This window comes from Cervus canadensis, chromosome 3 (genome assembly GCF_019320065.1).
Source record: "Cervus canadensis isolate Bull #8, Minnesota chromosome 3, ASM1932006v1, whole genome shotgun sequence".
Taxonomy (NCBI): domain Eukaryota; kingdom Metazoa; phylum Chordata; class Mammalia; order Artiodactyla; family Cervidae; genus Cervus; species Cervus canadensis.
Window position 1 is genome coordinate 38291673 of NC_057388.1, and position 15111 is coordinate 38306783.

Here is a 15111-nt window from a genome sequence, read left to right on the forward strand (position 1 = left end):
AAATAGTAAAAACCTAGTGCTCACATTCAGCTTATATCCTAGTGCTTTTTATTAATGTGATGGTTGTAGCTCCAGCAGTCACATCATACCAGAAAGAAAATTTAGGGATAGAAATCATGTGTGCAGAGAAGAAAAAAGGACAGAAATCATGGGCTTTAATGACTTCATGAAACATTAACTGGAACCATAATCCCAACCACATGTGTCACAACTTCTAAACTTCTTTCACGCTAGGCCATAAACTCTTCTGTGTGTAAGCCTCTTTGAGTCTGTAAAACTAGTAACCAAAACTCAACTTTCCTGATACTCAATTTTCAAAGAATACCTCACATTTCCCTCTGTAGTCTTTGCATTATTAGTTACATTTTCATTTGTAAATTATAGTCCTTTGACTATACTCTAACTGTACTTTACCTAAGAAAAGGTATAAGGTTTATTTAGTCTTGGGATTCCTCAAGACAAAATATAATAGTACCTTGTAATCAATATTTAATAAGAAAATGAAAGAACACGTGGTTTTGCTACATGATTACCACATAGTAGGTGAATATTGAAGTAGGGAGATTTTTCTCTGGGTTTCTGCTTATATTTTACATTAGATGATCTCTAGATAATCAAATGAGATACTAGTGTCTATTTTACAGCAGGCAGGAAATAGAGTAACATAATTTATTCCCTCAATGATCTTACAGATCAAAAGGAGAAATGGATATTTAACAAATAGTTATAATAAAGAATAAAAAGTATTACATTAGATGGAGTAAAGGGTTTAGTGAAACAGAGAACTGGGAAACCATATGTGTTAGGTGAGAAAAGAGCTCTTTGAAGACGTGATGCATAAGCTGAAATCCAACAGTGAGTATTTTTAGTATTTTGATTCGGATCTGACATGCAATAACACCAGATGCAACACAGTTCATGTGGCTACAGAAATCCAAGAAATACAAGCATGTCCCCAGGCAAAGTTTATGCTGAGAAAAAAAAACGTGAAAGACAGAGAAAAAGAAGGAAAGAGGAAGGAAGGAAATGTCACTAAGGATATATAAGAGGTTAAGTTGGAAGTGTTTTAGATTAAGAAAGAGAAGGTGGGGAAGGAGAAAAGAGGAAGAAAAGAAAGATAGGAGAAACAGGAAGAGAAGAAGGGCAGGAGGAGGAGGAAGAAAAGGAGAAAGAGGAGGAGGAGACACCTCTAAGAGAGCCCTGATACAAATCAATCTGAGGACAAAGTCCAAACATGAGAGTCTTTAATCTCTTCCAGATCCATGATTGATTGTCTAGATATTTTTACTCACAAAAATATGCTTTTTGAATTAAGAAACATACATTTTTTAAAAACTTCATAAGGTATAGCTGATATAGTTCACATATAATAACTTGGATATTTGTAGGTGTACAATTTGATGAGTTTTAACCTATAGATTCATCCATAAAACCATCAACACAGCCAAGTTAATGAACATGTGTAGCCCTCAAAAGTCTTACATATGTTCCATTGACAAGTGTCCCACTGCAATCCTTTACCCCTGCCATTCCTTACATCCCTCACCCTTGTCTGTAGTTTCCTTTCTGTAGATTAATTTGCATTTTCCAGAATATTATATAAACAGAATCATATAGTACATACTATCATGTTTTTCACTTGAAATAATCATTTGGATTGTTACTCAAGTTGTTGCAGGTACCAACAGAGCATTCCTTTCATTGCTGAGTAGTAATCAGTTGTGTGGATGTATTATACTATGATGTGTTTATGTACTCACCTTTGAAGGCTTCTTGGGTTTTTCCAGCTTATGACTATTAAAGCTGCTATGAACATTCTTATACAAGTATCTGTATAGATAGAAGCTTTCATTTCTCTAAGGTTAAATGCCTAGGAATGGAATGACTAGATTATATAATAGGTATATGTTAGTAATTTTAAGAAGCTGACAAATTGTTTTGCAAAGTGGTCATACTGTTTCACATTCCCACTAGCAGTTCACAAGAGTTCCACTTCCTCCACACTCTCCCTAACACTTGATCTTTTAAATTTTAAACATGCTAGTAGATGGCTAGTGATAATCTCTTTGTGGTTTTAGTCTGCATTTTCTCAATGGCTGATGATACTGAGCATGTTTTCATGTGCTTCTTTGATGAAGTATCTTTTCAAATATTACGACTATTTCTATTGAACCATTTTTTTGCTTATTATTGAGTTTTGAGAGTTCTTTATATATTCCAAATACAAATTGTTGGTTCTTAGTAGGGTATATTTCAACAAATATTTCCTGCCTTAAGTGGAAAGAGAAATATTAAGGAGATTTTGTGTTTGTTTAAAATAATTCAAAACAGGACAGCAACAATAAATTCAAAAAGTGCTTGTAAGAAATAATATATAAATATATATTTGTCTATACATACATATATGTATTTGTGTATCTATGTATACAAACATATATTTGTATGAAATACAAATTTCATACATTTGTATGAAAACTCATTGAGCAAATAAATTAAGTCTATCATTAAAATAAAAAACACCAGAGGCAAGAAGTGAGAAGCTGCTGCGTTAAGAGCTGTCTCATCCTCTTGCTTGCTGCAGCTCTTCTCTCCACTCATTTCTGACGGATCATGGATAGTGGCCCACAGTTTACATCATTAGCTATTAATGACTTGGTTAAAATTTCCGGTTACTCAATCCACACAGCCTTCTAAAGATCCATTTTAAGCTCCTATTAAAGACTATGCAGGAAGAAGATTTACTATTTATGGAACAACCTTGAACATATTTTCTGGCAGGCATCTTCAGAGGCAAGAGTTGCATCAGCAGCAGTCCCACAATTTCAGTGCTTAATCTTACTAACTAGCCTAAATGATAACTCTTCAACAAGCAATTGATAAGCATGCTTTGCTGATGGCTAATCTAATCATTTAATGGGAAAACAGGGAAAAAAAAAACCTGAGATAGTAGTTTGTTCCCTCCCTAGGGCACAAAACAATATCAATAACAGTTACCAAAGGAAAACATGTTAATTCAGATAGTTTTATAAATCATTTCCTCCCTAAGATAAAAATTAAAAGGTCAGTAAAAGTTTTTATTACAAAAGAAATTTGATTTGGCATCCTGCTGTGTACAACACCCTAATAAAATCAGTAAAAGTATGTTTGCATGAGGAAATTTAAAATCTCATGAATTTAACAGAAAAATATGGACATTGATGAACTAGTCTGGGGTTCCCACTGTTAAAATTAAAATGTTGCAAATCTGAACTTCACAATATGATTCTAGTTTATAGTCCACTTTGCAGGTTTGTGCAAAATAATGAGCATATATATTCAGAAATCCTTATAGCAAAATTCAGACTTAAATTGAAGAAAGTAGGGAAAACCACTAAACCATTCAGATATGACCTAAATCAAATCCCTTACTATTATACAGTGGAAGTGACAAATAGATTCAAGGGATTCGATCTGATAGACTGAGTGCCTGAAGAACTATGAATGAAGTTTCATGACATTGTACAGGAGGCAGGGATCAAGACCATAACCAAGAAAAAGAAATGTAAAAAGGCAAAATGGTTGTCTGAGGAGGGCTTACAAAGAGCTGAGAGAAGAAGAGAAGCTAAAAGCAAGGAGAAAAGAAAGTGAAAGTTGCTTAGTCTTGTTCGACTCTTTGCGAACCCCATAGACTATACAGTTCATGGAATTCTCCAGGCCAGAAAACCAGAGTGAGTAGCTGTTCTATTCTCCAGGGGATCGTCCCAACCCAGGGATAGAACCCAGGTCTCCTGCATTTCGGGCAGATTCTTTACCAGCTGAGCACCAGGGAAGCCCTGGTGGGAAGCCACCAGAGAAGGCAAAGGAGAAAAGACATACCCATTTGAATGCAGAGTTCCAAAGAACAGCAAGGAGAGACAAGAAAGCCTTCCTCAGTGATCAGTGCAAAGACAGAGAGGAAAAAAAAAATAGAATGGAAATACTAGAGAACTCTTCAAGAAAATTAGGGATGCCAAGGGGACTTTTCATGCAAAGATGGGCACAATAAAGGACAGAAATGATATGGACTTAAACAGAAGCAGAAGATATTAAGAGAGGGTGGCAAGAATACACAGAAGAACTATACAAGAAAGATCTTCATGACCCAGATAACCATGATGGTGTGATCACTCACCTAGAGCCAGACATCCTAGAATGTGAAGTAAAGTGGGCCTTAGGAAACCTCACTATGGACAAAGCTATTGGAGGTGATGGAATTCCAGTTGAGCTATTTCAAATCCTGAAAGATGATGCTGTGAAAGTGCTGCACTAAATATGCCAGCAAATTTGGAAAACTCAGCAGTGGTCACAGGACTGGAAAAGGTCAGTTTTCACTCCAATCCCAAAGAAAGGCAATCCCAAAGAATGCTCAAACTACCACCCAACTGCACTCAACTCACACGCTACCAAAGTAATGCTCAAAATTCTTCAAGCCAGGCTTCAACAGTACGTGAACTGTGAACTTCCAGATACTCAAGCTGGATGTAGACAAGGCAGAGGAACCAGAGATCAAATTGCCAACATTCATTGGATCAATGAAAAAGCAAGAGAGTTCCAGAAAAATATCTGCTTTACTGACTACACTAAAGCCTTTGACTGTGTGGATCACAACAAACTGTGGAAAATTCTTAGAGATGGAAATACCAGACCACCTGACCTGCCTCCTGAGAAATCTGTATGCAGGTCAAGAAGCAGTAGTTAGAACCAGACATGGGACAACAGACTGGTTCCAAATTGGGAAAGGAGTACATCGAGGCTATATATTGCCACCCTACTTATTTAACTTATATGCAGAGTACATCATGAGAAATGCTGGACTAGATGAAGCACAAGCTAGAATCAAGATTACTGGGAGAAATATCAATACCCTCAGATATGCAGATGACACCACCCTTATGGCAGAAAATGAAGAAGAACTAAAGAGCCTCTTGATGAAAGTGAAAGAGGAGAGTGGAAAATGTTGGCTTAAAACTCAACATTGAAAAAACGAAGATCATGGCATCTGGTCCCATCACTTCATGGCAAACAGATGCGGAAACAATGAAATCAGTGAGAGACTTTTTTTTGAGCTCCAAAATCACTGTAGATGGTGACCACAGCCATGACATTAAAAGATGTTTGTTCCTTTGAAGAAAAGCTATTGCCAACCTAGACAGCGTTTTAAAAGCGGTGACGTTACTTTGCCAACAAAGGTCTGTGTAGTCAAAGCTATGATTTTTCCAGTAGTCATGTATGGATTTGAGAGTTGGACTATAGAGAAAGCTGAGCTCTGAAGAATTGATGCTTTTGAACTGTGATGTTGGAGAAGACTCTTGAGAGTCCCTTGGACTGCAAGGAGATCAAGCCAATCAGTCCTAAAGGAAATCAGTCCTGTGTGTTCATTGGAAGGACTGATGTTGAAGCTGAAACTCCAATAGTTTGGCCACCTATGTGAAAAACTGACTTATTGGAAAAGATCGAGCAAGTTTTGGGAGTTGGGGATTGACAGGGAAGCCTGGCGTGCTGCAGTCCATGGGGACACAAAGAGTCGGACACGACTGAGCAACTGAACTGAAGTGATAAAATAAACAAATGAAAGGGACACAGAACATGTCACAGTGCTGTTCACTTCTTCAGTGTAAGTTACTGCTGGTGTTTGATGTGTATGTTTCTGTCTAGCATTTCACTAGCCTAGATTCTATTTTGTAGTCCTGTTTTTAATTTGACTGTGTAAACCAAAGAAAAAATGAGCTACCTCCTAAAATATCTCTGTTTACTATTCATTAAAATCTTGATATCAAAACTTTTCACAATGTCAGTAAAATATTATCACACCAAGTAGATAAGAAACCAAATGCACTCTTCTAAAAAAAAATTACCAAATGCAGACTTCTAAAGATTAATATCCATAAAAACCTGAAATTGCATTCTTGGAGCAAGCTTATCAATAGTAGTGTCATAATTATGATAACACATTCAGTCACTCCCCAATACTTTTTCAGAAAAGCATAGTATTTAATTTCAGAAAAACACATTTAACCTGCTTATTTTGTTGTTTGAATTTAAAAAATTTAGTCTCCACTTTGACAACAGAAGCATCAAATGTAAAAGCTGGATGCAAATTAGAGTTCATTAACTAGCTATTGAATTCAGAATGCCAGCATACTGAGTTCAAACAAGAAATTAAAACCTAAAGAAGCTAAAGAACATTGTTCAATATTGCAAAATCTTATTTCTTTACCCAAGACTTGGGCCTAAATTCTGATGCTCTGATTTTCAAAACCGATTCATATTTACTTTAGTTTTTCCAAGGTAAAGAAATAAGATTTTTGCAGTTAAAAATTGTTCTGCATGCCTATTTGTAGAATGTATATCCACAAATTTTAGTATTACCCTAATATAAAAGTTTTACAAGTGTGTTTTTTTAAGGGAAGAAGAGCAAGTTTGTTGTTTATACTAACAGTCTGTAAATAGGCTATAAACATTTGTTGAAAGAATGAGTCACTAAGAAAAAAATTCAAGTAATAAGATGAAATCTAGATGAAAATCTAAATTATTTGTTTAAGTTATTTTAACTTATTTATCTTTAAGTTATTTGTACCAGGATCAAACAAGCACATACTAGAATTAAGTTTGAATGCATTTTGAAGGCCTAGTCATTGGGTAATATAGAGTGACTTGAAAAAGTGAATAAATATCACCAAAATAAGTAAGGTCAACTTGGAAATAGAAGGACACGGGGACAGTGGCAGGCACCTGGGACACTGGGTTTCTGGCAAAGCAATTGGGGGAGTTTGCCCCCTGAGTGCTCAAGCCTTGGCCTACAACGGCTATACCAAAATGTCTACTGCTTCCTCATAGCACCCATCTTTTGCCCTATCTCCCCAAGAAAATGTATTCATACACCACCTGTGTTGTGTCCAATTTTGTTGTTATGTAAGCATAAAATTTGATAGCTTACTATATTAAAAGTTAATAAAAATTCACCTTTAATTCAAGCTTTGGCCATAAGTAAGAATTGTTTATTTCTTTGAGGTAAGAAAGAACTTTAATTTATGGCCAGACTACTCCCTTGGGCCCCAAACCTCTCCCTTCACTTCTTGAGGAAACCATTTCCTTTTGCCTAAGTAACATGAACTTGGAATTCCCTGGGCTCTGCCTGCAGAATTACTGTACTCTATTTTCCTTTCTCTGACAGTATTCCTTAGGTTTCCAAGACAGCTTGGAAATCTCTCAGACAGTTTCCTTATGTTATTAACTGCTTTATCTCAGGTGTACCCTCATAATTTCTATAAAATCAGTCAATTACTTTTCCCCAAAATCTTCCTTTCCAGGCTCACTAGTCTCCTTAATTGACTTGAATCTCACATGCATTCATCACTATTATTACTAGGCCGACAGAATTATAAATGTGTATGCACTCTGTCTATAAAATATTTGTACTTTGATTTGAACCTAGCTGAAGGTGGCTTACTCTCAAAGCTCACAAAATTAGAAAGGTGGCTTTAAAAGAAAATTATTTCTTTATTTGGTTGCACCAGGTTTTAGTTGCAGCAAGCAGGATTTTCATTTCAGTGTGTGGGTTCTTCAGTTGTGGCATGTGGTTTTTTAGTTACGGCATGAAGGTTCTTTAGTTGCAGAGTGCAAACTCTTAGTTGCCGCATGTGGAATCTAGTGTCCTGCCCAAGGATTGAGCCCGGCCCCCTGACATTGAGAGTGTGCAGTCTTAGCTGCTGGACCATCAGGGAAGTCTCGCGAGGAGTGGCTGTTTTGTTTTGTTTTGTTTGCACGTCTCTGAAGTTCAGATTCTAACCTAACACAGCAGTTCTCCAAATGCAGTCTGAGGACACGTCACTGTCAGAATTTTAGGGTATCTGCAAGACCAAAATCATACATAGGTAAAAGATCTATTCAGAGTTCTAGATAGAGCAATGGATTTTATGCTGCAAATTAAGAAATGTTTATTGAAATGGTTTCAGATACCATATTACAACAAACCTTTAAGGAACTAACACTTGTGGAGTTTTTAAAACAGGTTTATTCACAGATATAATTCACATACTATAATTCCAATATTAAAAGTGTACACTCCAATGGCTTTTAGTACATTAACAGATATGTGAAACCACTCTACAGTAAATTTTAGAATGCTTCCAATCATTGCAAGAAGAAGCCTCATACCCTTTAGCTAGTACCATGTTTTGTTCCATTCACCCCAGACCTAAACAACCACTAATGTGTTTCCTGTCTCAATAGATTTACCTATTGTAGACATTTCATATAAATTTCATATAAATGAAATCATACATGTGACCCTTCATATTTGGCTTTTTTGCACTTAGAAGAATATTTTCAAGGTGAATACATGTCATAGCATGTATTAGTACCCCATTTCCTTTTAGAGTCAAATAATATTCCATTGTATGGATATGCCACATTTTATTTATTCATTTATACATTGATGGATGTTTGAGTTGTTTCTACCTCTTAGCTATTATGCTGTTATAAACATTTATATAATTGGATAATGTTGTTATAAACATTTATATCCAAGTTTTTGTGTGAACATATGTTTACTTTTGGGTATATCGCTAGGACTGAAATTGCTGGATCATGTGGTAACTCTATGCTTACTTATTTGAGGAACTACCAGACTATTTTCCAAAGTGGCTGTGTCATTTTAGATTTCCATGAGCAGGTTGAGGGTTCCAATTTCTCCACATTTTGTCAGCACTCATTATGTGTCTTTTTGATTATAGCCAGTGGATGTGAAGTAGTATCTCATTGTGATTTTGATTTGCACCTCCCTGATGACAAATAATGTCAAGAATCTCTTCATGTGTTTATAGGCCACTTCTATACTTTATTTGAGGACATGTCTGTCCGGATCCTTTGTCTATTTTAAATTACATCAATTTTCCTTTTATTTAATTGTAAGAGTTCTTCATATATTCTGGATACCAGGTCTTATCAGATACATGATTTGTAAAAATTTCTTCCATTCTGTGAGGTGCCTTGTCACTTTTGATAGTGTCTTTGAAGCACAAATTTTTAAAGTTTTGGTGAAATCTGATTTTTCCAGTTTTTCATGTTACTCATGTTTTGATGTTACATTATTCATGGCAAACCCAAAGTCATGAAGATTTACCCCTATTTTTTTCTAAGAGTTTTCTAGTTCAGTACTTACATTTAGATCTTTGTTCCATTTTGACTTGATTTTCCATATATGGTATGGCAAGAGTCCAATTTCTTTCTTTCTTTTCTTTTGCATGTGGCTTATCTCAGTGCCATTTGTTGAAAAGGCCATCCTTTCTCTCACTGAATGATCTTGGCACTCTTGTTGAATGTCAGCTGACCATAAACATGTGGATTGACTTCTAGACTGTTGGTTATATTCTGTTGATTTCTACGTCTACCTTATGCCGGTATCACTGTCTTTATTACTGTTGCTTTGTGGGAAGTTTCGAACTCAGGAAGCACTAGGCTTCCAACTTTGTTTTTCAAGATTATTTTAGTTACTTTGGGATCCTTTGTAATTTCCTTATGAATTTATAATCAGCTTGTCAAGTTTAACAAAGAAACTAGCTGTAGTTTCTACAGGAATTGAGTGGAATCTGTAGATCAATTTGGGAAGTATTGCTATCTTAATAGTATTAAGTCCTCCCATCCAATTCTTGAGTTTTTTATGTAGTCCCAAAAAAGAATATCTGCAATTATCTGACGTAGTTGTGAAAAGACTAATAAGAGACTCCTTCCTTTTCCAAATATTTATGTTGTGAGGCTGAATTTTCTCCATTAATTTGGCCAAAATAAAATAGTGAATGTAGAAACATAAGTGAGAATCCAGCTGTATTCCCCTAAGCTAGACATTAAAGTGAAAGTGAAGTCGCTCAGCCGTGTCCTACTCTTTGCAACCCCATGACTGTAGCCCCCAGGCTTCTCCATCCATGGGATTTTCCAGGCAAGCCCACTGGATTTTCCAATGGAGTGGGCTGCCATTTGCTTCTCCAGGGGATCTTCCCAACCCAGGGATCAAACCCAGGTCTTCTGCATTGTAGATGCTTTACCCTCTGAGCCACCAGGGAAGCCAAGCTAGACATTAAGGAGATCTGCAAAAAAGTAAAGCTTACCCCACAATTTTTTTTTTGTTTGGGAAAATATAGTTATTTTTCATAAAAATTTGTTTATGCAATATGAAATGGTCTTATTGTTATTTCCCAATAGATTAACAAACATTTTTAAAATTCCCTCACTTGAATTCTAATATGAAACTAGCAAAGATATGTAACCCATGTAACCAAATACTCTTTGGAGGGCTCAGTAAAGGGATCCTGAGACCAAAATGTGAACTGTTGGTTTAATACATGATGCCCTTCATTGATGGGTCTGGTCGATTTTTCTGTGCATATTCTCCTATACTGACCAAAATATAACATACTTGTCACATCAATCATAAAAAATGATTTGCATTTCTTTTGATGTATCATACTCTTCCAAACTTCTGTGCTTTTTCATTTGTTGATGCTTCTGCCTGGAACAAATGCCCCATTGCTACCCCCCTCCCCCATTCGTAATATGTCAAAACTTCCAAACTTCACTCAAGCCCCAAATTCTCCAGATCGGAGCTCTTTCCATGTGACCACTCTACTCTGTTCTTTGGACTTCTGAGTTTTGTTTTGTTTTGTTTTTCTCTAAATACTGTATATACTCCTGGAATAGGAAACTCAATCGTATTCACTTCAATACATGTTCTTAGCACATAATAAGTGATCAGTTGTATGCTGGAATGTGCTTCATTGCTCAGTCATGTCCAGCTCTTTACGACCCTATGGACTGTAGCACACCAAGTTCCTCTGTCCATGGAGATTCTCCAGGCAAGAATACTAGAGTGGGTTGCCATGCCATCTACCAAAGGATCTTCACAACCCAGGGATCAAACCCAGGTCTCCCAGATTGCAGGCAGATTCTTTATCATCTGAGCCACCAGGGAAGTCCAAGAATACTGGAGTGGGTAGCCTATCCCTTCTCCAGGGGAACTTCCTGACCCAGGAATCGAACTGGGATTTCCTGCATTGCAGGTGGATTCTCTACCAGCTGAGCTACCCGGGAAGCTCAAGTGATCAGTTAATATTTGCTAACGAAGTATATAATCCTATGGTACCATTAAAAATTTGTCAAACCTATTAGAAACAAACCTCACACTATGTATTGTCAAATGTTTTATTTCCTATAAAGAATAAACACTTAGGAGTATAATTGTTTAGAATTTGTAAAAATTAATGCTTCCAGAATAAAAAGTACTACATGGAAAAATTGTTACAGGATTTTCCAATTCATGAAATATAATCCTTTGATATTCTGTTACTTTGTGGTGTTCAGACCCATTACCATTCACATAGGGGCTTCCCAGATAGTGCAGTGATAAAGAATCCACCTGCCAATGCAGAAGACACAAGAGATGCAGGTTCATTCCCTGGGTTTGGAAGATCCACTGGAGAAGGAAATGGAAACCCACTCCAGTATTCTCGCCTGGAAAATTCCATGCACAGAAGAGTCTGGCTGATGATAGTCCATGGGTCGCAAAGAGTTGGACACGACTGAGCATGAAAGCACATATGCATAGATGCAAATAGCTTAGATAAATAGGCTTAACTAAAATGATTTTTCGGAAAAGTAATTATAAAAGTACTTTGATTAATTTAATGGGTTCTAAATTATTTGCTTAGGATATATGGATATAGTGAATTGATAGCCACCTCCCCTTTAATAAAACATATATGAATATTTTGTTACAATTTCCCTGAAAAATCACTATATTTCTTTATAGTGATAAATCTTCCTTTTCATATAAAAGTTTTCAATTCCCAAATATTTAGTTACAATAAAACTGTGAATTAGCTACATGGCTACAATGTATTTTATGAGTAAGTTCAATGAAATCAAATAAGCATCAAAGGTACTATTTTAACATGACTTGAAATTATATAGATTCAAATATCTTAGACTTAAATTAATAGTTGCAAAACCACAAAAGGTAGTGATGTATGTAACACTGCATTTAGCCTATGATATGGGTGTTACATCTCTCTTTAGCATAGTAATGAGATGACGTATTTCCTTTATAAATTCCTGAGAAGTCAGTAGGTAGAGAACAGTTTGCATTTTGCTGGTAAGGAGATAGCTTCAGAATACAAGCTTTGGAAAGTCAGAGTCTTCTGAAGGTCTCATCATCATGTTATGGGGAGACAACTAAGCACGCATGGCAACAGATGTTAACTAGACTTGTAGTGATCATTCCAGAAGAGGAGCAAGTATCAAATCATTGTGTCGTACACCTGAAAGTAAAACAATGCTATAGGTCAATTATACCTCAGGAAAATGGTAATAATAACCATCTGTACTCAAAGCTAACTGCAATATAACTTCTAATAAAAATGTAATTGCAATGCCATTTAAATCAACCAGATCTTTTAATAAATGGAAAGATTCCTAATTTAACTTTACTATAATATCTTAAGATAAAAGCAATACAAATGGGAAAACCTATGAACTAACTTGACTATTGACTAAAGATGCAAACATTTTAAATTTTAATAAATTTAGGGTAAAAATATTCCACTCACAGTAACAACAAAACTATGATAATTAATTTTATCTGGTTTGCCACTGATCTACCTGGGTTTGGAGATAGTAAAATGTGAAAGTAATGTGCATGACATCCTAGAATAAATGAAATATATAAAAGGACTAGAAATAAGCCTAGCTATGCCTAGCTTTAGAAAAACATAAATCTTAAATTAAAAAACTATAAAATCTTACTGAGTACTCAGATACATTCTTAGATTTATTTACAACAGATTCTATATTGAAAGGTCCCTGATAGATTCCTGCATACAGCCAAATTGGAAAACTCTTGCAGTTAAAGGTAGAAATGAAGAGGGTGGGAGGGGATATGATTAGCTGCTTCTTTATATGAGTGTATATTGAAATATGTCACTACTAAATGCTTGTTACTAAAGCAAGCATTATTGTATTGAATTTGAAAGTAGAATTTTCTTTTTACTTTCAATATTTTATGAAAAGAACAAAACTGGGAAGTATTATTGGATCAGTAATTAGACACTTAAAATACAGATGAAGGGAAAGAGCAATATGTTGCTTAATCTGCATGTTAATGAGGAACAATGGTTAGTCCAAGTTTTTATTTATAAAATTTGAAGGTATAAGAATAGAGTTGCCCAGGATTTAGGTCTTAACTCTCCATTGATAGGGATAAAACATGAATTATAAGATCCTTCTTCCAAAGAGCAAATTGAGGAAATTATGTTAAAAACTTGGAGGAAAGGCATTCTAGAAGAATAAAACAGAGATAAAGGAAAAAATTGAGAAAGATGCAAAAAAAGAAAATGTGCCGGTTTTCTCCTTTAGTCATTTGCAGCTTTTAGACTATGAGTTCAATAAAGACATAATTCTTTAAAGCAAGCTTGACGTTACACTTAAGCAGGGTAGAGATCAGAGGACAGTCTATACGAAGTTAGTTTAGGGAGCTGGGAGATCTCCTCTAAATATTTCCCCTCTATATTTCATATCTGAAATGCTTTTAGTAGAAGAAAACACTCTTCATTTTGTAATTAATTAAAGGCAATATTATAATGTGTACACTCCTTGGGAAAATTAAATATTGAATAAAATCCATATGTTATATTAAAATAATATCAAGTCTTCTGATAATTATAGGGAGATGAAAAGGATACGTTTGTGTGGTGGAGAAGGTTTCTGTGGTGAAGGATGACCAGAGAGATCACAGTGGCGTATAAGGTCAAAGGAGGAAATTGGTAAAATGGAAAGCTCGTGATTTGTCCAGGGCAGGCCCTACCAAACATCTTCAAGTTCAATCTACAATGTGCCAAATGCAACCAAGAAATGAGTCCACAGTCTCTTATGCTTGATTGGAGTGTTTGAAAATGATAGAAAAAATGTCAGGGTTAGTTATGGGAAACAATGTATGGAGGCTCTCACCATGCGCATCATAGTTCTCTGACTCACAGAACGCACACAACCACCCACTTTAGCCGAGTGCTGAAAAGCACAGAGGACATAGCGGAAGAAAGCCTGTCTGTCAGGTTCCTTATTGCCTGTAGTTTTGTGTCCAGATCCGCCCTAGAGACAGCAGTGATGCATTTTATCACTGGCTTCCAGGAGGGATAGTCCTGGGAAAGGAGCATAAACTATATTCTTCACCTTGCGACTAATAACTTGGCAGAAACTTGCTGGCTGAGATACAAGAAGTAGGCTTTAAAGCGGTGTTTGTCAGTCTTTTTTATTTACCTTTTTAGCCATTTTCCCCTTAATCACTTCCCATGAAATTTTAATGCTGCAGATATACTATGTTTTTATTGTATGTGTCATGGTCCGTGTGTGGGTTTGGAAAGGAATTTCCAGACACGAGGCAAAATGAGAGAAGAATGGACTTTATTAGAGTGGGAGACGCTGTGGTCAGCTCAAGGGAGAGCTGAATGCTTTTGCAGGCTTGCAACCAATTTTTATAGCCTCAAGACAGAAACTTCTTACTGGAATGGTGGCATTAGGTGATTGGTTAGGATGCTATAGGGTGGATAGTAGGGTGGGTGTTTTACATAAAATATGGGGTCAGGGAATTTGATGGTTTAGATCCAGAAGCTCATGGCAACTGTTGCTATGGGGCTTGGTCAGTTCCAGAGATTTTTATCCTGTGACCTTGGTACAGGGCTCCACACCTTTGGCATAGGGCTCCATAGTAAGCATGTCTGTCATTTATACACAGATGTTTCTCCTTCCCCAAGAACTAAGTTATGCTCCATTGAAGGACATATTGCTTCCATTGAAAATATTTGTCTTAAAGCAGTATCTTTGAATGTTATTATTGCATGAGGCAGCTAGTATTCCCTTTTTCCTAATTTTTGAAACTACAATAGGCCATTAAAATTTGTTTTTATCCTTTAGAAAAAGACTCAACACGATGTTCACCACACTACTGTAGAGAAATCACTTAGATTAAGCAGTTAAGGCGGATGAGTCAATTGGAATTTTTCTGGCATTAAAGTCAATTGCTGAGATACTTTCACATCTTCCCACTAC